Source organism: Callorhinus ursinus, unplaced genomic scaffold, assembly GCF_003265705.2.
Source record: "Callorhinus ursinus isolate GAN/ISIS: 27379988/994484 unplaced genomic scaffold, GSC_fseal_2.0 scaffold7, whole genome shotgun sequence".
Classification (NCBI taxonomy): domain Eukaryota; kingdom Metazoa; phylum Chordata; class Mammalia; order Carnivora; family Otariidae; genus Callorhinus; species Callorhinus ursinus.
In genome coordinates, this window is record NW_027397069.1 from 54,515,150 (window position 1) to 54,539,693 (window position 24,544).

The 24,544-nt window shown below is 42.2% G+C and overlaps 1 protein-coding gene across 8 annotated transcripts in view; it reads right to left on the minus strand.

Annotated features, from left to right (window-relative positions):
- RCBTB1 (RCC1 and BTB domain containing protein 1) overlaps positions 1 to 24,544 on the minus strand; it is a 79,430-nt gene that overhangs the window by 42,514 nt on the left and 12,372 nt on the right. For 6 of the 8 annotated variants that reach the window (XR_012378806.1, XM_025874939.2, XM_025874940.2 and 3 more), the window contains exon 1: positions 6,113 to 6,239. The exons of 1 other annotated variant lie outside the window; for it this stretch is intronic. The gene's annotated coding sequence lies outside the window, so the exon portion shown is untranslated. Of the gene's footprint in view, positions 1 to 5,464; positions 5,497 to 6,112; positions 6,240 to 24,544 lie in introns of those variants that run through there. One more of the 8 variants, XM_073894595.1, reaches the window with a different exon arrangement.

Here is a 24,544-nt window from a genome sequence, read left to right on the forward strand (position 1 = left end):
GTGGCAATAGTATTAGCAGGGGAAAAAAAAAAAAGATATCCAGAGTTGTGAAGCTGACTGTAATCTCACTGAAGTATTGCCTTTATGAGATCCTTCTATTTTTAAAAGGAAACCAGAAAAGAAACTTTCATGACTTGAAATAATTTCTATAGTTTTGTTCTTCATTGCACCAAACAGACAAAGCTTTGTAAAACAGATCACATAAAAATAGACAGGTCATAAGGCTAAAGAAATGGATAGAGCACAGTAATCCTTGATTTTCTTTTTCTAATGTGTTCAAGGCTGGAATAGAGGGCTTCAAGCTCAAATCCATTTATGCTATCATGAACCTTTCCTATGTGACAAGCTCTAATGTGATTTCACCTACTAGTCTCTAAAAGTATTAAAAGTATCAACCGGGGCACCTGGGTGGCTCAGTAGGTTAAGCGTCTGCCTTCGGCTCAGGTCATGATCCCAGGGCCCTGGGATGGAGCCCCACACTGGGCTCCCTGCAAGTGGGGAGCCTGCTTCTCCCTCTCCCTCTGCCCCTCACCCCACTCATGCTCTCTCTCTCACTCTCTCAAATAAATAAAATCTTTAAAAAATATAAATAAATAAAAGTATCAACCATACCCTGCGATGGCCTAAAGTCAAATGAAAATTCCAGGCATAACCATACTGTATTCACTAGATAAACGTTTACTGGATGTCCTTTAGGTAAAAAGGACACAAAGCCAACACCGCAACCCCCTCTCCTGCCCCTAGCAGTACTTACATGGTGTCAGAGGGGCCTAGGCACATAAACAGATGTTCCCCAGAGTGGCCACGGCTCTGATGGGGAGGTGTGAATGCCATGGGAAGACCAGAATCGGGGAGGGTCAACTCCCTGAGAAGACGGGCAGGGAACAGTGACTATGCACACGCCAGGTGCAAGAACTGAAAGAAATTTAGCCGGGCTGCAGCAGAAACCTTAGCCTTTATCCTAAGAGAAACATTTAATCACTGAAAGACCTTAAGCGGGGAAGTGGTGTGATCAGATGTAGGTCTGTAAAGATTACTTTGGCTGAACGTAGAGAGCAGATGGTGATGAGGAAAAAGAACTCAGAGGGAGCCTAAGGTGGCTGCGGTAAGGCAGGAAAGAAAAGAGCCTGTACCAAGGAAATGGAAATGGAGAACCCCGGACAGGAGACAGACTCAAGAGGATTCTGTAACTGACTGGGAGGAAAGGAGCTGAATAAGGGAAAGAGGGAGCCAAGGGTTATATCCAGCTATTCAGCTGAAGTAACTGAGTGAACGGAGTGCCACTCACTAGGTCAGAGAACACAGCCTATTTCAGGGGAGGATGAGGAATTCTACCCTGGACATTTTACGTTTAGCTACCTATGGGATATCAAAGTGGGTATGTCCAATGGGTAATTTATAAATCTGAAGATCAAGAAAGATCTGGATTGGATATTTGGAAATTTGGCATGAGATCACCCAGGGAAAAGTGTATGGAGCAAGGAGAGAACAGGATCTTGGAAAGAACTCGAAGAAAGTCCAACCTCAGAGAGACAAGGAACACCAATGCAGAAGAGTCTGGTCTGTGAAGGAACAGGCAGAGTAGGAAGAAAACCAGGAGAAAACAGTGTCATAGAAGCCTAGGGACATGAGTATCACACAAAGTAGTGTCAGGGTCTAATGCTGCTGAGACCAAACTAGGTAAGGACAAAGAAAGAGCCACTGGATTTAACAAGAATCACTGGTGACTTCCACAAGACTTCTGTTGAAGTTGTGGGTGGACAGGCCAAACTGCATCAGGTTGAGGAGCATGTGAAAGGTGAAGAGGAGGAAACAATGAGTATAAACAACACACGTTCACGACGCGACGTCTGTGAAGGAAAAGAGAAACAGCTAGGTTGAAGGACATATTTTGGGTGATCTCTTTGTTTTAAACATGTTAGAGACTTAAAAAAAATATTTTTAATGATTTTATTTTCAAGTAATTTCTACACCCAACGTGGGGCTCGAACTCACAACCCAATGTGACCAAGAGTCACACGCTCTTCCGACTGAGCCAGCCAGGTGCCCCCAGAGACTGAAAAATGTTTAAATGTTAACGGGAAGGAGCCCGTAGCAAGAAAGAGAAGGACTGGACATAACCACTAAAAAGGTTTCTGAGAAAGTAACAGAAGTGGAATCTGAAGCAGAGGTACAAGGTAAGCTGTAGAAAGGGGGAGAGTCCTCTGTGAAAACACAAGAGAAGGAAAGGACAGATATGGATAGAAGCGAGTTTCAAGGTTGGGGCACCAGAAGTTGGAAGCTATTTCTTTCTCTTCTCTTTCCCTACCGCTCCCTCTACATTTTCCACTTCCACCAGCAATTTATGAGGGTTCCAACCTCCCCATATCCTCACCAACACTTATTACTGTCTTTTTCATCATTGCCATCCTAGTGGGTATGAAGTAGTATCTCACTGTGGGTTTGATTTGCATTTGGGCGCCATTCTCTTTTGAGGTCACCTTTTTGTCCCTGTGAGGAAAAAGGACTGACCAGAGGAACCTATTCAGGTGCTAAGACAGAGCCCAGGGGAATTTGGAAACCTTAAGTCTGTAGAAGTACCCAACTGATCTGTGAGTTTTTCTTCTCCAGTGAAGTGGTATGTTTCCCTCAAACTGATCTGATCCGACTTGGAATGGGAAGTTGCTCGTTTAAACATAATGAGACAAGTGCTCCTGAACAAGAGATCATCTGCTTGCTGAAAGTCCTGTAATAGACACATTTGAAATGACAGTTTGCATAAGATTCACTCTTTTTTTTAAAAAAGATTTTATTTATTATTGACAGAGAGAGACAGTGCGAGCAGGAACACAAGCAGGGGGAGTGGGAGAGGGAGAAGCAGGCTTCCCGCTCAGCAGGGAGCCCGATGTGGGGCTCGATCCCAGGACCGCGGGATCATGACCTGAGCTGAAGGCAGACGCTTAATGACTGAGCCACCCAGGCGCCCAAGATTCACTCTTCTTGACCCTTGAGAACAAAGCACCTCTCAAACGTGTTCACTGCAGCAGATCTTACATCTGTACTTTATTTACAACTACAATCATGGTACTAAATTCATCAAATGGCAAACTGCAAGAAAACACCACATATCCATTCACCTCAATAATGGGTAATTCCTTTAAAACATGTTCACAATTTTTGAAGTAACCAGTTACCTCGTAAGAGTACAAGATACTGTCACAGCATTCAGTTAAATTAATTCAGTAAGTACATCCTTATGTAATATGAAGATTTAATAATTTAGAGATTTATCACTAAGGCACACTACCACATATCCTGATCTCAGTTTTGTGCTCAGGGATCACATCTTGGGACTGACATATATGTGAACCAGATTTACACCAAGGATTATATGTTAGAAGGTGCTATGTTGTTGTTTCAATCATCTTTTGCTAAGTAACATACCATCCCAAAACTCAGTGGCTTAACAAGAGCTGTTTGTTATTTCTTTCAATTCTGTGAAGTACTCATGAGGTCATGGGCACTGGGAGCTTAAGTAAGGCTGACACAGGCCTCACATTGCGCAGTCACTGCAGGTGGTCTCTCCTTCTCCTAGATTCAAATGGAGCAGATAGAGAGAGACTCCATCTCTTAACGGGAGGTAGTGCAGTCAACATAGGGATGGGAAGAATTGCTGGCAGTAATCTCGGAAACACTTCACCACAGCCGACAACTATATTACTAGATGTTTCCACTATACTAGTTGAGCTCATGACTGAAGCACTAGAACCCGACAGACTTGGTCCATCTCCAAAACTAAAACTTTTTCTTAAGCATTGAAAAGAACATCTCAGCAAACATACTCTTTTGCCCCTGTGGAATGCTAGTCCAGGAAAGCCATGGAATCTTCTTTTCTGGGGTTGTGGGAAGTATAGATATTATCTTTAGGGAATAGCCTAAGTAGAGTCTTTCCCAACTGAAATTCATTACCTCAAGTCCTTTCACACTTTACAATTTCTTAGGTATGCATGAGTATGATCTCATTTATTAAAATCTAATACTAAAAAAAATAGAGGTATCCCCAGCTATTTCAACTCTTGCTATTCAAACTCCATCTAAACTCAAAATTATATAGATCTGGCTAAGTTCCTCAATACTCAAACCTTTGCTATTGACTCTCCTAGATCCAGGTATGAACTAGATTTGTATATCACAGCATCTCTTATTACCTGAAATCTCACTCTCTGAACACAGCAACCCGGTAAATTTGTATAGTAAAAAGGATGTATGCCCCAAAATATTAACTGCTGTTATCTTCAGATGGTATAATTACAGGTGATATACATTCTTTTTTACGCTTCTGTAGTTTCTAAATTTATTGCCTTACAAAATTTAAAAAAAAAAAAAGTCTATATTGTGGACTTAATGTACTTGGAAATTTTAAAAAATTAAGTCCATGTTGTGGCTCAAGTACATAATTGATTTAGATAATCACTTGATTAACTGACCTCCTCTATTAAGTCTATTCTGGTTAAACTCAAACATTCATCATGTGCTTCCTGTGCATTCCTCAACATGTACACAATATGTAACATTTTTAGATTTTTTTTTAAACCACAGAATATCTTAAAAATGTGTCCTAATGCCCTGGCTGGACTCTAGAATCCTTAAGCGTCCTCCCCACCTTGTTTACGATGCATGAATTACTGTTTAATGTAGTACACACAGAAAAAATAGAATAAAAGTCTTTGATTTCCTTTCAGTTTCATCTTCCCCACAGTGACTTTCAAATAAAGGAGGACACTGTCTCAGACTTCCCAGCTTGAGCTACTGATTATTAAGATGAAGCCAAAGCTCTTGCTAGGACATGGACGCACTCTTCGTTTTTAAAAACTTTAAAGAATTTTTTAAAGCTACAAACTAGATAGGTTTTAAAGGCTATTTGCTTTCTGAAGTTCCCAAAATTTGATCATTTGGATCACACCCATAAAAATCACTGTAGAAGAAATCTCTTTAATGATTAATATCCTTCCTCTTCTTCTAGAGGGAAGAAAAAATAGGATCTGTCCAGAAGCACTTAATAGACTGGTATTCACACAATGGATTAAAAGATACCCATCTCACAGATTAACTGCTATATCAATAGAATGGAAATATAGTTACCTACTCAACCCTGAAAGCACTTCAGAGAGGTGAAATTCAAATGGATATTTTCTAAAGTTTAAAGCACACTATAAACTGCCCTCAGGGTTAGCTCATTTATCCATTCCTTTCAGCATGATATGCCGTGATGTTTTGATGTTACTATTCCACAATGCACAACAGTCTCAGAAACTGTTTTTGCCCCCAAGAACTATAATCCCCCCCAAAACGGGCCAAAGTCAAATAAGACTTTGACTCTGTTTCTTTAAGCAATATAATACTACTTTATAAAATTGTAATCCCCAGCTGCAAAGATGACATCGGAATGTCTCGCATGCAAACAAATACACAGAAAGCCACTTACGAGAGAACAGAGCATGCCTCGATGGTCATCTCCTATAAAATAGAGTAGGTAGTATACCCGAGGGAGGACAAGAGAAATATTTCACTCAGTTCGCCGCACTCCTGGATAAAGGTCCCTAAGTGAATGCCCCTTTGCGGAAGCCGTGTTGTGGAGGAAAGGGAAACAGTGGAGAATATGGTTTGTGACACCACTACCCTCCGGAGGTGAAGGAGGAGATGCTAAGATCTTGGGAAGGGCCGAGAGAGGATGGGGAGGAGAGTCGGAGGGGAGGTCTCTTCTCCGCAGAACAGCGCCGAGAGCGGTAACAGGCTTCAGCTGGGAGCAAAGCTGCGTCCAAACAGCTCAAAAAAGAGAGGCAGCCGGGCAAACTTTCGCTAGCCTCCCCTCCCCCTTTCTCTCCCCCTCGGAAGAAACGCCAGCAGAGGTGCTAATGGTGCCGTGCTGGCGGCGCAGACATTCGCCGGGACGAAGCGCCCCGCGGACCCGCGGCCGGGGGCCGGGGGGCCGGGGGGCCGAGGCCCGCAGCCGGAGGGAGGGAGCGGGCAGGAGAACGGGGCGCGCCAGCCCGGCCCGCGGGGAAGGGGAGCAAGGAGAAGGGCAGGGGTGGAAGCGGCCCCCGCGAGCTCGGGCCCGCGCCCCACGGGCTACCTGGGACGCCAAGCCGCTGTCTCACGCCGTCCGGCCGGGTCCAGCCGCGGGGATCTCGGAAGCGCGGCGGGCCGGAGAACCCCCTGGGAGCAGCGGCCCCGACGCCCGGCGAAGGGGAGGAGTGGGGGGCGGGCGCTAGGGGCCGGGCCGCCGGGTCACGTGGCCGGGCCGCCTCACGTGACGCAGACGCCGCGCGCGCCGGGCGGCCTCCGGGCTTAGCGTTCCACCTGGCGGTGTCTTGGAGTGGGCGTCTTTGGGCTCTAGGGCGGGGGTCTCCGAGGAGAGTCTCGGAGTTCGGTGACCGCCGAGACTCGCAGGCTTTTGTCTCAGGGAGACAGGGACGCTCGAGGGACTGGCTCCTGCTGCCCTCCCCGATGGCTTGTTTAGCCGTGGGGACGGCCGGCTAGCCTCCCGTGGGCACCTAGGACGGAAAAGCGACTGCACACTCCTCCCCCTCCACCGTGGCGCGCCCTTCTCCCTCTAGCCTACCCAGGTGGTGCTGCCGGGGACAAAGGGTTTCGGAGGAGAGCCTCGTTTAACTCCAGAGATGTCTCTCCCCGGCCCCCGCCCCCCATTTCCTACCGGTCCGAGAGCAGGGGCGCTAGGCCGAAGGGTAGGGAAGGTGGCAACTGGAGCGTGATCCGAAGGAAGGAGGGAGTGAGGCTTAGGGCCCAGGTGATGAAAGGAAGGCAGACGTACCTCGGAAGCAGGCCCCCAGGATTGTAGGGGACCTAAGACAGCAAATGACCCAACCCTTTTCTTATGAATGAGTAAACTGAGGCCGGGGTTGCTTTGTGCTGCTCTAGCTTGTCATCTGTTGAGACCACAATCATCTTTATAAAGTATTGTACAGCCTTTGAAAACTCCAGTTCGCTCCACAGGCTACAGGATAAAGTCCAAACTTCTTGGCATAACTTTCTAAGCAATCTTTTTCAGACTTACCTTTCCCGCTTGAACTCCCATGAATAAACAGAAAAACATTTTCTAAGTATCACCAAACAACTCAGTCAATCTACTGGAAGAAGGCTGCTTTTCCACATCTTCCAGCTTTTCCTCAGCAGTACTCTAGGCTCTGGCTACAGAGAATTCCTGTTTTCCTTCGCTACTTAACTTTCTTTGGATTACTAACTTTTCCCCTAAGTTGCTTTACCTGTCTTTGCATTCATTCATTCTTTCATGACTCTCTGAAATGCCCTGGAATCACTACCCTCTCCCTCTTAAAGAAAACCAGAGTCAGACAGTACTTAAAGCATTAAAACAGATTTTATTCAAAAACTATTGCCATAGTGCAATCAAGCCCAGTTGTATACTGAGGTCTCCTTTTTCCTATTGCCAATAGTTGCTGAGTAAAATCTGCTTACTGCTTTAACTATTGTGGAGTTCTGGTTCTGCTTATCTTTAACAACACCCCAAGGTACTCCTCAGTCTCCTACTCATCTTTCAAAATCCAGATCAAATACCACCTACTCCTGCCTTCCTTCTCTGCATCCTCCTCCCTGATTCAACAGCTTCAGCATTTGAAATTCCATTCAGACAGTGTCTGCAGTAACTTCTTCCTAATTTCCTGGCAACTACATATTTTGATACATAAGTCTCACACTGCCTAGAAATGTACATTTCCCGTAAGAGGTAAATTGTCTATTGCTATCTTCTTCCTTAGATTATGAAGTCTTTGAAACAGGACTTCTGGGCTTAATACAGTGCCTTCAATATCCACTGAATGAAGGTCCATATCCACTGAATGAAGGTCAATGTCACCCCCATATCCACTGATTGAAGGTCAATGTGGTAGAACCTCCATATCCACTGAATGAAGTGGCACCACCAAGGTTGTAGCAGTTAGTGAATTTACTAAAAATTCTTGAGCCTACTTTGTTCAAAACAAAACAAAACAAAACAAAAACCCCCACACACAAAAACTGATGTCAGTTTCTTTATGCTACAATCTGATCAAAAGAGCTTCTGTAAAACATACTTGTTTGAGAAAAATATTGAGGTCTGGGGTTTGAGTCATCAAATATTTCCTGAGCACTCACTGCTTATCATGTGCCAGATGCTATACTTGGCACATCTTTGAGGATAAAAGATTGGATAAGACATGGTTGCTGATCTCAAGGAATATGTAGTTTGTTTCATTGTTCCGGTGCAGTGTGAAAGGTATGATACAGGGTGCCAGGTGAACACAAAGGAAGAACCACTATTAGAAGGCCAGGAAAAAAACTTCCTGGGAAAATGAATTTGGAGAACACATAGTAGTTAGTTGGAAGGGAGAGAAAGACCTTCCAGAAGAGAGAACAGTATGTTCAAAGGTAGGAAGGCATGAAACAGTATTATTTATTTAGGAAAAGTGAGTAATGCTATATAGCTGGACTTGGTGACCTCAGTTACCTCTGGGACAAAGGAAACCTAATTGGTTAATATTGCTGTGCTTGAAAGACACATATTTATTAGTATTAGTGTTATTTATTGGATTGAGTAACTTTCTCTCAGACAAATCATAGGCTCTTAACCTAAAATTGGACTGTAGAATAGTGCTAGGTGATTTTTTTAACTTTTTTTTTCCAGCTTCAAAAGCTCTCTGTAATTGTTACCTAAAAGTAGCAAAATTACTTGTTCCAAACAAGATTATTTTAGAGCACTCTAAACTACTGGGCAAAACAACTCAATTTATAGGTAGCACTTTAAGGAAGACACTTGGTTCTACTTCCATCGGGGTGGGAGGATCCCTCTTAATGTTCATGCTAAGACGTGACTATGCTGGCAAAAAGTATCGTCAAGAACCTAATGAGGGGCGCCTGGGTGGCCCAGTCAGTTGAGCATCCGACTCTTGGCTCAGGTCATGATCTCAGGATCATGGAATTGAGCCCTGTGTCAGGCTCCATGCTCAGTGGGGAGTCTGCTTGAGAGTCTCTGTCCTTCTCCCTGCTCATGTGCACTCTCTCTCTCTCAGTAAATAAATAAAATCTTAAAAAAAAAAAAAAGCCATAAAACCAGCAACTCTTGTAATGGCTAAATAGGAAACATTTATTTCACTATATAAGATTGCTTACCTGTTTATGTAATACACAGTTTTAACACACAGACATCTGTTCTGACAGCTGCAAAAACAATATAATTATTTTTTGAGAATTGAGGATGGCATAAGTCTTGGGATTTTACAAATGTAATAAAATATAGAATCTACCTAGAAAGAGATTCCACCTTGACTTTCTTTTCTTTTCTTTTTAAGATTTATTTATTTATTTATTTGAGAGAGAGGGAGAGAGAGCCAGGGGGTGGGGGTGGGGAAGGAAGGGCAGACAGAGGGAGAGAGACAGAGAATCCCAAGCAGACTTTCCACTGAGCATGGAGCCCGACGAAGGGCTCCATCTCACAACCCCAAGATCATGACCTGAGCCGAAATCAAGAGTCAGACACTCAACAAAGTGCCCCTTGATTTTCAATTAGCTTAACCAACTGGGTAAACATGATCAGTCACAATTAGTTTTACAACCTCAAACTACTTTGGGGATAATTTCTGCTCTTATAGTTGGAATAAATAAACATAAAATAGAGAGGGGGGAAGATTGAGAGAAGTGGTAATGGAGAATTGGAAAAGAATTTTTATTCTAGTTCCTTTTTTCCGTCACCCCGAGAACACATAAATAAGCAAACAAGTGTCTTAGCGCTGGCTAAAGTAGTAAAGTACTCTGCTGGTTGATTTCTTCCCCTGCACTGAGGGCAGATGCTATGCTGAACAGGTGACATAAAGAGATAAACCTACTCTGTTCCCTAGATGAGGCATGAGACCTTCTGAAGCACAGCACTTATCTTGTCTATGGTGCTCCTACATAAGACCACCTTCTGCATAAAAGTGACCCAATACACTCTGTTTAGAGTGGCTTCCTTGTCCTTGGTCAGATGAAAGAGCTTGTTAAATGTGGAAGCCCTGCATGACCACATGAACTGACAGTGCCATATTTACTCTATTCATCAGCAGTGGTGCTAGGGCCACCTTCATTTAGCAATGGCAGTACCACCGGGAGCAACATGGTTCATTAGGAAGCCACCAGCCTCTGGTAGGAGTTATGAGGTCTTTTGTCTTCCAGGGAGCTAGAGTTTTGACTGCAATTGACTGTGAAGCAGGACCGATCCTCTGGGTATTAGTATGTATCTTGATGACTTCTTGGAATGATGCTAGGGTGCTGATACGGGGTAGTAAGAATATTCTCAGATGGGGCTTGCTTCATTGGTTTGGAATATTGCAGGTGACATCACCTGGGACAAACAAAATGACACTATGAGTAAACAGACAAATCCAGAATGGGGTACAAGAACCCTCCTAGCCTTGGTCTCTTCAAAAAGTTAAGTCTATTGGGGAAAAGGGGGAGGGGGACTGTCCCAGTTTAAAAGATACTAAAGAAAAATGATATTCAAGTGTAATACACAAACCTTGGGTGGAATCATGGTTGAAAAATTTTTTGAAGCTGTAAAAGATATTTTGTGGAGAATCATAGAGATTTAATATGTGCCGATATTAGATATTAGGTGACTTTTAAATTGTTCCGTTATTTATTCAGATATGATCATAGTAATATTGAGAATGTCCTATTGTTAGGAGATGCATACCTGAGTATTTAAGGACAGAGTGTCATGAGGTCTGCAAATGGTTCAGCAAACAAACAAACAAAAAAACCAAACTAATACTATACACATACTTATCCATGAAAAGAGAGAGCAAATATGACAAAATGTTAAATCTGGAAATGTTTTTTGTACTTCCCTTTAAATTTTGAAGTTCTCATTGTAAAATGTTGGAAGATGGAGTGAGATGTTGACCTTTATACTCCAAACTAAGAAAGCAGGACATTTCAGTAACTTATTTATTCAAAAAGATCTTTTGAATGCCTACTGTGTGCTAAGCACTGTATTAAGCTTGGATATATACTGGTGAAAAAATAGTAATGGTCTCTCTCTCTTTTTTTTAAGATTTTATTTATTTATTCATGAGAGACAGAGGGAGAGAGAAGGGGAGAAGCAGACTCCCAAGGAGCAGGGAGTCCGATGCAGGGCTCGATCCCAGGACCCTGGGATCATGACCTCAGCCAAAGGCAGACACTTAACCATCTGAGCCACCCAGGCGCCCGATAGTAATGGTTTCTTTCACGGAAGCTATGCTATACCAGCCTATCTCTCCTTTAAGACGGAAGGACTTACTCTCCCAGCTTCTGAGAAGGTGATGCACTGACCTCTTCAGTCATCTTCTTAACTAAAGAATGCTACCTTACCCAAGGTCATGCCCCTTCCAGGAGCAGCTTGCAAGAAATGACTGATCAATGTGGGATTGTTAAGACCAGACTCCCTTACTTCAGTAAGGGACAATTCTAAAGAATCATCCCGGCTTCAGAACTTCCCACAGGGTTGGTTGAGCCCTGGTTGTGACCATACTGAAGCCCATTTTCTCTTTCTGCCCAATCTTGCTTCCATCCCTTTCCTCCACAGATTCTGAGAGCATCTACCATTGAAGAGGCATTAAACACCCAAGTAGAATGACTCAGCCAGTTAGTGCCAGGCAGCTTTTCCATCAGCCACCCCAGTACTGGCACAGTGGATTTATGAACAGAGAAGACATGGTAACAAGGAGGAAAGCCATACATGGGCCCACAAGCATGATCTCCCACTCACCAACATTTAACTATTCCCATGGCCAAATGATCAACCTGCTGGCAACAGGAATCATTGCTGAGACTCAGTACTGCACTATCCCTTGAAGATACCAAAGAGGTCTTTGGTGAAAAGGCAAACGTATTGGACTCCTCCCACCCTAGATGAGGCAGTCACTCATTTCAACATGAATAGGCTCATATTCTATGGGTTTGCCTCTCTTGCCTGCTGAGCCTCAGCCAACATGACTGTCCAAGGGCTTATATTGTATTTGATCCGCCATTATGGCATCCCATATATCATTGCATCCAATCAAGGAACCCATTACATAGCAGAGGAGATGTAGCTGTGGGCATATGACCATGGAATCCACTTTGTACCCATCACACGGCATACCACCCAGAAAGTTTGGCGGAAGTACCAGCGTGGAGATGATACCCGTGAGGATAAAGTGCTACTCTCTAGGACACAGTCATGCTCTGAATCAATCACCATTGTATGATGCTGTATCCGCCACAGGAGAATACCTGGAAGTGTGATCAAAGGTGTGGAAGCAGGAGCATCCCTATGTACCATCAATCCCCATGACCCACTTGGGGAATTTGTGTTTTTCATCCTCACAAGCGTAACCACAGGTTTAAAGGTCTTAGTTTCCAAAGGGGAAACATTTCTACCAGGAAACACAGCAAGAGTCTTCAATTAACTTTAAGCTATACCACCACCCCGCATTTTGGGCCCTTCATGCCAAAGACCAGCAGGCAAGACAAAGATCCTCATGGGGGTAGTTGACTCTTATTATCAAGAGACAGTAGAGTTACGATTACACAGTGGAGACAGGGAGGCATATGTTTGGCATCCCGGTATTCAACTAGGACATCTTTTAGTACTTGTGCAATTTTGATGGTAAATGGACAAGAGCAGCAGGGGCAGTCCGAGAAGGACATGATAAACAGGAACTGGAACTCACCAGTTTTAAGAATCTGTCATTCCACTAGGTAAGTCACCTAAACCTTCAGAGGTGCTAATCAACAGTGAAGAGAATCTAGAATGGACCACAGAAGAGAGAGAGGATGAGTATTGGTTACAGCCTAATGCCAGCTCCAACAGCAGAGGGATGTAGTTCACGCTACTAACCTTCCTTTTATAAGTTTCCCTCAGGGAACAGGCCCGCCCGGAGTTCTGCAAGAAGCTACATCCAGAACTCATGTGAGGAAAGCACACCTGCACAAGGCATGGACCATTTGGGTACTCTACTGCCCTGTCCAGACCAGAACTGTCAGCCCTCTGAGGAAGTGCTTCTGCTGAAGAGAATTGTTTTGCCCAAAGTCCGGCCCCTTTCTGGGGTCCACTGCCTGATCCAAACCCCTGCTTCAACAGGGGTTGATAGAGTACTCCCTAATAACTTCCTACGTGCTAATCTCCATCTCAGAGTCGACTTATATGTGACAGTCTCCCTTGTACAGTGACAGTGTGGAGGAGGAAACAAATAGTGAATGCATTTTGTTATTTGTACTCTGAAGGAAATAAACAAGATGCAGTGATAGCAAATAACATGGAAGTTGTATTTGGAGAGGAGGTGGCATTTAAGCCAGGAACCATACAATAGACTGAATTCGGCCATGTGAGGAGCAGGTAGGAGAGTATGTTTCAGAAAGAGAGATTCTTGGATGAAGGCTCTTCCCAAAGAGCTTGGCATGTTGAAGTACCAGTTAGAGCTTTGCAGCCTTTTTTAAAGGATTTTACTTCAAATGCAATAGGAGGCCTTTAAAGGATTTTTTAGGAGAGAGTAAAATGCTATGGTTTACATTTTTTTAAATTCTCTCTGATATACAGCAGAGAAGAGGTTGGACGGGAGTTAAGGAGGTTATTACAACATCAAAAAACATGACCCAAAGTTTGCTCTTTTCCTCCAAACCATGTTCCAGGTGCCCAAGACCCTAGAATTCCCAGCCCAGATAGCTGCAACCCACTTTCAGGACCTTTGTGGGCCTCTTCCTATGTCCAACCCCTGAGAACAGACTGCACACCCTTAGGGCCACAGGGTGTCCGGGGAGAAGCTGTTTGTAAGCTTGGAAATGGAGTGTCCACAGGCATGTGTTTGAAGCTCCTTTCAGTGTGGGATGGAGCCAGGATTGGGAAAACAAGGAGGGTGAGCTGGGAGGCAGGGGCCAGGGTGGTGATCTTTCCCCATCCCCCCAAGGATTCTAAGAATTCTAAATTCAAGGTTTGGTTATCCAGGTCCTCAAAAAGCTGTATTTGTCAAGATAGGAGGATAGAACATATTTTATTTAACAAGTTGTTAGGTTGTTTTGGAACTTAAAATTTTTTAGACATATGGTATGCGAGGCCTCTATTTGTAATTTTGCCCTGGGTTCTGTGAATGTTTGGGATGAGCCTGAAAGTCATACTACCTACAAAGACCAGTATGTAGACAAAGCTGGCTTCTTGTCACAAGCATAGATGCCAGAGGATAATGGAACAATATCCTCAAAAGGGTGGAGGAAAATATCTGTTAATATAGAATTCTCTATCCAGTGACACTAGCATTCAAAGGTGAGGATAAAGACATTTTCAAACCATGACTAAGAGAATTTCCCACTCACAGACCCAGAAGGTAGAAAAATAAACCTGGAAGAAAAGATCAGAATGCAAGAATCAATGATGAGCAAAGAAATTAATAGAACATTGGTATATCTAAGTAAACACTGATTATAGAAAATTACCAAATTTAGACGATAAACACAGGATGAAACTAGCGATCAATTTGAAGGTAAAAGGCAAGAGTCAGAGTTAAAGGGGAGCCTGGGTGGCTCAGTCGTTGGGCGTCTGCCTTCGGCTCAGGTCATGATCCCAGGGTCCTGGGATCGAGCCCCGCATCAGGCTCCCTGCTCAGTGGAGAGCCTGCTTCTCCTTCTCGCTCTGCCTGCTTGTGCTCTCTCTCTCTCTCTCTCTCTCTGTCAAATAAGTAAAAAAATCTTAAAAAAAAAAAGTCAGAGTTAAAACATTCTATGTCCTTCTGATGTTGAATGTAAAATATGAAATGTTTTCAGCTATAACTTTTGATATTTTTAAGGTAAACATCTTAAGCAAATATGCAAACAGAAAGAAATTTAAAAAGTAAACAGGGGGTGCCTGGGTGGCTCAGTCATTAACGTCTGCCTTCAGCTCAGGTCATGGTCCCGGGGTCCTGGAATCGCGCCCCACATCGGGCTCCCTGCTCAGCGGGAAGCCTGCTTCTCCCTCTCCCACTCCCCCTGCTTGTGTTCCCTCTCTCGCTGTGTCTCTCTCTGTCAAATAAATAAATAAAATGTTTTCTAAAAAAGAAAAAAAAGTAAATAGGAGGGTGCCTGGTGATCTCAGCTCAGGTCTTGATCTCAGGGTCATGAGTTCAAGCCCCATGTTGGGCTCCATGCTGGGCATGGAGCCTACTTTAAAAAAATTTTTTTTAAATATTTTATTTATTTATTTGTCAGAGAGAGAAAGAGAGAGAGAGAGAGAGAGCACAAGCAAGGGAAGCGGCAGGCAGAGGGAGAAGCAGGCTTCCGATGTGGGACTCGATCCCAGGACCCTGGGATCATGACCAGAGCCAAAGGCAGACGCTTAACTGACTGAGCCACCCAAGCAACCCCCCGACAAAAAAAAATGTTTTTCTTAAAAACAGGATGCAGGACCAAAAAAAAAAAATGAAAATAAGTTTAGCTAATAATACATATAAAATTGTCCTCATTTCAGTATGGAACATCAGGCACTAATTTATTCTTTGTAAATTTCCTCTAACCCAAACCACTGACCATTAAAATACCACCTTTCCCACTATTGTCCCCCAACTGTAAATTATTATTTATCTCTGAAGAAAACTTTATGAAAGCTATTGTTCTTTATTCTTATAAAACTCTTTGAAAGATAGATATTAAAATGTTACGGGAAATCTCATAAACCTGGAGCTTTCAAACCAATGGGTTGATTATCAATAATTGTTTGCACAGACTCTATTTTCTGTGGGCAATGTAAAATCAAAAAAGCACAGTCCCTGTCACCAAATAGCTTGCAGTCTGATTAGGAAGAAGCAAGCTATATAAACCCACCTGAAAATAAACTCTAGCACAGAAGACAGCAAATGGTAAGAGCCTTGGATTGTATAAATGTTACAGTTCAGGGGTGCCTGAGTGGCTCAGTCCTTAAAGCATCCAACTCTTGATTTTGGCTCAGATCATGATCTCAGGGTCCTGAGATTGAGCCCAACTCCATGCTCAGCGAGGAGTCTGCTTAAGATTCTCTCTCTCTCTCCCTCTGCCCCTCCCCTCCCCTGTGCTTATACTTGCTCTCTCAAATAAATAAATAAATCTTTTTAAAAAATTGACAGTTCAGTGCAAGTGGGATCCCTTCCAACCAGGATATTCTGGAAGGCTTTGACTGCATATGTGAAATTTGATCTGGGTTTTAAGTGAGAAAACTGAGAATAGGCATTAATAAAAGCACCAAAGGTGCACCTGGCAGGCTAGCTGGTAGAGCGTGTGACTCTTGATCTTGTGGTTCTGAGTTTGAGCCCCACGTTGGGTGTGGCGATTACCTAAAAATAAAATCTTTAAAAATAAAAAAATAAACACAAGCACTAAAAAACCAAAAAGTGTTGGAGCCAAGAAAGAAGACATTTTCAAGAAAAAAATTGTGTGAAATACTGAAATAATTGAATCATAACACTAATGTCATCACAAGGAAGAAAAATTTTAAATATTATTTTATTTTATTTTTTAAAGATTTTATTCATTTATTCATGAGAGAGACAGACGGAGAGAGAAGCAGAGGGAGAAGCAAGCTCCCAAGGAGCAGGGAGCCCGATGCGGGACTCGATCCCAGGACCCTGGGATCATGACCTGAGCCGAAGGCAGACGCTTAACCGACTGAGCCACCCAGGCGCCCTGAATATTATTTTAAAGATGGAACCAACATGAATTTTTTATTTGATTTTCTTTCTTTTATATTCTGTTAATTTTTCCCAAAAAAGTAGCAAATATAAACACAAAATATTGATCATGATTTCTCCAAATTCCATACACAAATAGCTCAGCTTTTTACTGCTTCCACACACAACTTTATTTCCTAGGCTTTCTCCAGCTTAAAAATAAAAAACAAAACAGATCTTCTATACAGCAGAAGAATCTCCACATATTGCTGTTTGAAGTTCAGAGTTTTAGGCTCTTGGTTTGTATTTATTTAAGATTATTTATGTATTTATTTATTTGAGAGAGAGAGCATGAGCAGGCAGGGAGGAGCCGAGGGAGAGGGAGAAGCAAGATCCCTGCTGAGCAGGGAGCCTGATGCGGGGCTCGATCCCAGGACCCTGAGATCATGACCTGAGCCAAAGGCAGACACTTAACTGACTGAGCCACCCAGGTACCCCATATTTACTTATTTTAAAAAGATTTTATTTATTTATTTATGAGATAGAGAGAGAGAGGAGCAGAGGGAGAGGGACAAGCAGACTCCACGGGTCTTGATTCTACGACCCTGAGATCATGACCTGAGCCAAAACCAAGGGTGGGACATTCAACCGACTGAGCCACCCAGGCGCCTCCTGGTTTATATTTAGAGTCACGATTTTAACATCTAACATTTATTAAGCGGGTATTGTGTCGGGTATCATGCTAAGGGCTCTACATGCGATTTTAGTTAATGCTATCTGTCATAATAGATAAGCCCCAGAATCTCAGTGTCTTAACAAAATAGGAGTTTATTTCTCACTCATGGAACATCCAAAGTGATGGTTCCTCACAGGCACAAAGCTCTCCTCCAAGACGTGATTCGAGGACCAAGTTTCCTCCTGCATTGCGGTTCCACCATCTTTAACAAGTGGCTTGCATGAGAAACCTGCAGAAGTGGAAAGAGCAAGGAGGATCACAGTGGGAGATATGGGACTCCATCCCAGGATCCTGGGATCATGACCTGGGCTGAAGGCAGATACTTAACCGACTGAGCCACCCAGGCGTCCCTGAACATAAGATATTGACAAACTAATAACTTATGTCATCTTTTCTAAACATTACCTTCCTAAAATATGTGGCTTAAGGTAGTTAAACACAAGCGTTAAGATGTGTTTCTTATAAGTTTGTTCCCCCCCCAACCCCCGATTCTATTTTTGGTTCTTTTGGTCCTGAAGAGGGAGCACAATAGAGTAAGCCTGCCACCGTGTGGTGTGGGCCCAAACCTAGAGTCTGTTAAATGTCTTCTTCCCTTTTCCTTTGCTTCTGGTTTATTTACTAACCAACCTAGATGTGATGCTGCCTGATAAGAAATTCACACTAAATTTAAATTATATAGGTTTTAAAAAAATTTTCAAGATACATTCCTTCATCCAATTCTAAAGTTATTGCAATATTTCCAAACCTGTTACAGGGGTGACCAACTTTTATTTTTTTATTTTTTTAAAAAGATTTTATTTATTTGACAGAGAGGGTCACAGAAAGAGAGGAAACACAAGCGAGGGGAGTGGGAGAGGGAGAAGCAGGCTTCCCGCCGAGCAGGGGGCCCAATGCGGGGCTTGATTCCAGGACCCTGGGATCATGACCCAAGCTGAGGGCAGACGCTTAATGACTGAGCCACCCAGGCGCCTGGGGGTGACCAACTTTTAAAATGTGGCCCAGGTACATTCACTGGAGGATTACTTCAGTGCTTCACAAACAAAGGAATTCAGCAATTAGTAGAATTTATCTCAGTCCACTCAAAAGTTAATCAGTGAGCCAGATGAGAAGGCAGATTTCCCAGTCATGCAATAGGAACATAAGGGCTATTCAAATATGAAAAAAAACAGCCATATGAAGACGGAGAGTCAGAATTTATATAGGGTTCGACATTTCCTAGAGCTTTAACATTACATAAGCTTACTATGTTATAACATGCCAGGCAGATATTTCCTGGTCCTTCCCTGGATTTAGCAAAACAGGAATAACATCTAAAATTGTTTAAAAGGCAAGAGATCTAGCAGGTAGCTAAATGGAAATCTGGTATTTCTGCTTATTCTAACACTTGGTTACAAATGATGCGGTTTTTAAATGTCTCTCCTTTTCTTCAGTCCTATTATTTTTATTTTCCTACCACTGCAAACTCTGAAATACCCATTTCACATATAACTAGGGAAAGCAAATAAAAGGAAGAAAAGTTTTTTTTTTTAATGTTTGAGAATAAATTAAAAGCCCTTAGAATCCTTTTTTTCTTTCTTTTTTTCTGCTTCCCTTTTCTGGATGGAAGGTTCATGAGGCTAAGCTCATACATTGGTGTGTAAATGTATCATTCCCATCTAATGAGTTCACTGAGAGGGGAACATTCATTTACTCCTGTGACTGTGTCAATATCTCTCTAGGGGATAAAGGAGGTGCCAATGGAAATCCAAGCTCCTTTACACTTCAGATATCTCCTCACCTCTTCATCTCCCCCAGCCTCCTCATCTTTCCCAAGCATGGGTATATACCAAGGTGAAGAACACCACTTGGGCTGTATTTTTTAGAGGCCAAAAATATACACATAATCATTCTATATTGTGTAAATATCTATTCTTTGGGGGAGTTCTTTGCCTTCCCTCTAGAGCAGCCATCGATCTCCTTCTTATCACTACAGCCAGGTAAAATTGGTGCAGGGGACGCTGGAAATTTCTCCCGCAGATGACCTAAATCAGCTTAGAGACTGAGGCATATATTCTAGTTCTTGTCCATTTTTCTCTTTGGCCTAAATGTTCCAGATCAGCCCTTATCAATGAAGTGATAAATGTGGGCTTAGGAACAAGGCCACTCAGGTTGGTTGGTTTGTTTAGAGACAGAGAAACAGCACACGCAGTTGAAGGGGCAGAGGGAGAGGGAGAAGCAGACTCCCTGCTAAGCAGGGAGCCAGATGCGGGGCTCGATCCCAGGACACTGGGGTCATGACCTGAGCCAAAGGCAGACGCTTAACTGACTGAGCCACCCAGGTGCCCCCACTTAGTTTTGCTTAAAGAGTTCACCGTGTAGTCTAATTTAATCCAGCTCAGCAGGATTCTATAGTGGGATTTGAAGATTTCTTGAAATTAAATGTGTTGTTTAGCTCACCATTGTCGACATTCCCTATTCATACTCCTTTGTGTGAAAAATAAATGTACAGTTTCTATAAGAAAATGTTCACGTTTTAAAAAACAAACCACTCTTTTCTCTATGAATCTCTCTGCAGTATGTGCTGGGTATTGCCAAATACTATCAAATTACAGTTCATAAAGAATACTGTCTCACTTATGTTGTAAAATATTCCAAAGCTTTAATAGCCAAAGTTTAGAATCTAAACGGTATTTGGTATTGTGTAGTGAATTTCACCTGTGTGGCCAGATTTCACAAATCTGGCAATATAAGTTTACCCTTAAAAACTATTTTTCACAAATATTACTCAGCCATAAGAGAAAATGAGATCTTACCATTTAAGACAACATGGATGGATCTAGAGAATATTTCCCTAAGTGAAATACATAAGACAGAGAAAGATAAATACCATATGATTTTACTTATATGTAGAATTTAAGAGACAAAACAAATGAACAAAGAAAAAACAGACTCTTAAATTCAGAGAACAAACTTATAGGTCGTTGCCAGAGGGGAGATCGGTGGAGGGATGGGTAAAATAGATAAAAAGAATTAAAAGGTACAAACTTTCCATTGTAAAGTATGTCATGGAGATGAAAAGTACAGCATGGAGAATATAACCAATAATATTGTAATAATGTTGTATGGTGACTACACTATTCATGGTGAGCAACGAGTAGTGTACAGAATTGTCAAATCACTATGTTATACACCTTAAACTAATATAACATTGTATGTCAATTATACTTAAAAAAAAAAGAAAAGAGAACCTATTTTCCATGAATTATACTACTTGTCTGTGAGAAAAACAAATGACAATTACTGTTTCTATTTCTCCATAATCTAATCAGAGAGGTCCTCAAATTTATAAAGGATATTTATCCAAAACCTACAGAAATATTATACTTATTGACAACTTTAGAAGTATTACCACTAAAGACAGCATGGATTTTTTTTTTTTAATGGCTGCATATTCTTTGGTAACCCTCCCATTGAGAGATGGAGTCTATGTGTCTTCCCTTGGAATCTAAGTGGGCTTAAAATTTGCTTGTAACCAATAAAATGCAGCAGGAGTGGCCCTTTGAGGCTGGGTCAGAAAAGTTGATGCAGGGGCGCCTGGGTGGCTCAGTTGGTTAAGCGACTGCCTTAGGCTCAGGTCATGATCTCAGGGTCCTGGGTTTGAGCCCCACATGGGGCTCCCTGCTCAGCGGGAAGCCTGCTTCTCCCTCTCCCACTGCCCCTGCTTGTGTTCCCTTTTTTGCTGTCTCTCTCTCTCTCTCTCTCTGTCCATTAAATAAATAAGTAAATAACTAACTAACTAACTAAATAAATAAATAGAAAAGTTGATGCAACTTCCACTGGTTTACTGCAATACTTGCTCTTAGAGCAAATAGAGTAATGGAATGTGATATATAAAAGCATCCAAACTCATACCTATGTGTCAGTATGTGAATTCGTGTACATTAAAGGTGATATTTCTTTCTTTTTTTTTTTTTTTTTTTAGAGGGAGGGAGGGGGGATGAGCAGAGATAGAGGGAGAGAATCCTCAGTGTGGAGCTTGACACGGGGCTCAAGCTCACAACCCCGAGATCATGACCGGAGCCAAAATCAAGAGTCAGATGCTTAACTGACTGACCCACCCAGGCACCCTAATAAAGGTGATATTTCAAGTTAGCCAAGAAAAAAGATAGCTTATTCAACAAATAGTATTCATCTAAGCTATTGGTTTTCTTGGCAAAAGACTGCCCGTAATATCTTCCTTGTCAGTTTTTTTTTTTTTTTTGGTCTAAAATTGATAGTAATGTCCCTTTTTTAAAAAAATATTTATTTATTTATTTATCAGAGAGAGAGAGAGAGAGAGAGAGGAACACAAGCAGGGAGAGCTGCAGGCAGAGGGAGAAGCAGACTCCCCACTGAGCAGGGAGCCCGGTGCAGGACTCGATCCCAGGACCCCAGGATCATGACCTGAGCCGAAGGCAGACGCTCAACCAACTGAGCCACCCAGGCGTCCCAGTAAGGTCCCTTTTTTATTCTTCATGATTTTCTTTTCTTTTTAATCAGCCTTATCAGCAGTTAATTGATTTTATTAATCTTTTCAAAGAATCTTTTGTCTGTATCTATTTTCTCCATTTTTTCTATTGATTTTCATTTTTATTTTATTTTATTTCTTATTTTGCATTTAGTTTGCTTTTCTTATTTTCTCTCAGATAATTGATTTTACGTCTTTCTTCTTTTATAATATAAGCATTTAAGTGTATAAATTTCCCAGTGGTTTTGCTGTAACTCACAAATTTTGATATGTTGTATTTTCACTTTTATTCAGCTCAAAATAATTTCTAATTTCCATTGCAATTTCTTCTTTGACTTTTGGGCTATTTAGAAGTAGGTTATTCAATTTCCAAAAATTTGGGGGTTTTCCAGATATCTTTCCAGTATTTATTCCTACCTTAATTCCACTTTGGTCACACAAAAGAATATATTGTGTGATTTCAATTCTTTTGTAATTATTGAGACTTGTAGCCCACCCTATGGATCTATGTTGGTGAATGTTCTGTGCTCCTTCATCTCTTCCCAGCGTACTCATGGCACACAATGATCTAATAGCATTCTATCCCAAGATGGCAAACAGAATCTAGGCAGAAGCAGGCTGGCAGGCTCCATGCTGGGAAACAGACTGTATGTTACCTTGAAGGAGGCAGACTTCAGTAACTCAGAAAATAGAACATGAACCCTCTGGTTGTTACCACATGTCCTCTACTTCGGGGTCTCCTATAGCCATTCTCCCTGGTTCCATGGAAACTCAGAGAGATTCAGAGAACCAAAAAAGAGCCTTTGGTGGGGGGTGGGGGGGCGGAGATATAATAGATGAAATGAACAAAATGGAAGGACTGAAAGATAATGTTGAAGAAATCTCCCAGAAAGAGTGAAAAGGTAAAGGTGTGAGAAGGGAAAGAAAATATATATATTTTTTAAAGATTTTATTTATTTATTTATTTATTTATGTTTTTATTTATTTATTTATTTAGAGGGAGAGAGGGGCACCTGGGTGGCTCAGTCAGTTGGGCATCTGTCTTCGGCTCAGGTCATGATCCCAAGGTTCTGGGATCGAGCTCCACAGTGGGCTTCCTGCTCAATGGAGAACCTGTTTCTCCCTCTCCCTCTGCCTCTTCCCCTGCTTGTGCTCTCCAGCTCTCTCTCTTTCTCTGTCAAATGAATAATAATATAAAATCTTAAAAAAAAAAGAGAGAGAGAGGGAGAGAGATTGGTGGGGAGGGGCAGAGGCAGAGGGAGAGAGAGAGAATCTCAAGCAGACTCCCTACTGAGCATGGAGCCCAACGCAGGGCTCAAGCTCACAACTCTGAGATCATGGCCTGAGCCAAAATGAAGAGTCGGACGCTTAACTGACTGAGCCACCCAGGCACCCCAGAAACTAATTTTTTTAAACTAAAGAATAAGTCAAAGTTCAGCAACCAAATAATAGGAATTCCAAAAAGAAAGAACATAAAAACTGGAGGGGAAAATTCAAGATGTCCCAAAATTGAAAGTAACTTACTTCTAGCAGTAAGAGGCAGAGGAAAGGGACCGCTTAGTTTCTAGCATAATGGATGAAAATAGATTCATACCAAGTAAAAAGGTTTTAAAACCTTTTGGTTTACAAACCTTTTTAACATCTCTTTCATCAAAACAAAACAAAACAAAATTAAAAATTATAATAAAATAAAAGGAAAGAATAAAAAAGTAAGAAAAGGGAAAAAATTAAAAGCACACAAACTTTCACAACATGACAATTTAGTTGAAATTTCAGAATTCTTGGAACACAGTGAAGAGTGAAGAGTTTATAAGCTTCCAGAGAGAATAAAAGTCACAAACGATGGATCAAGAGCCAGTCTGGTTTTAGAGTCTCAACAGCCGCAGTGGAAGCCACAACACAACAAGGCAATGCCTTCTAAGTCCCGAAGGGAAGTGATTTCCATCCTAGAATCTCATATCCAGACAACTATTAATAAATCGTTAGAGTTAAAAAAAAAAAAGACATTTTCAGAGATCCAAGGTCTAAAACCTTACCTCCCATGCATCTGAGAGGCTACTGAAGGTGTGCTCCACCAAAACAACCAAGCGAACCAAGAAAGGGGAAAATCTGGGACATAAAAGCAGAAGATCCAACATGGGACAGAGGTCAAGGGAATTTCAAAGAAGATGTGCATATGATATAGAGAACAACTAGTTCAAGTTGAAGTAGTAGGACTTAAGACATAGACACAATAAAGACTGTTATCACCAAACTATCTGCAGTCATTATATTCTCTTTACCTGGAAGAAAAAATTCCCAGGCAAGCCTGGCTCGAATTCTTATCTGTATTTGGCAGGCCTTGATCATGTGGTAACGAGGTTTCTCCTCTCCTCTCCATGCCCTACAGACAGGACCACCTGACCATACTCCCTTCACCCCAAGAAGTATTCAGATTTGCTCATTCCTGAGAGCTGAAAGTGGGCTTTGTTTTTTTTTTTTTTAAGATGTTATTTATTTGTTTGACAGAGAGAGAGCACAAGCAGGGGAAGCGGCAGGCAGATGGAGAAGCAGGCTCTCCACTGAGCAGGGAGCCCGATGCGGGACTTGATCCCAGACCCCTGGGGTCATGACCTGAGCTGAAAGCAGATGCTTAACGGACTGAGCCACCCAGGCGCCCCTGAA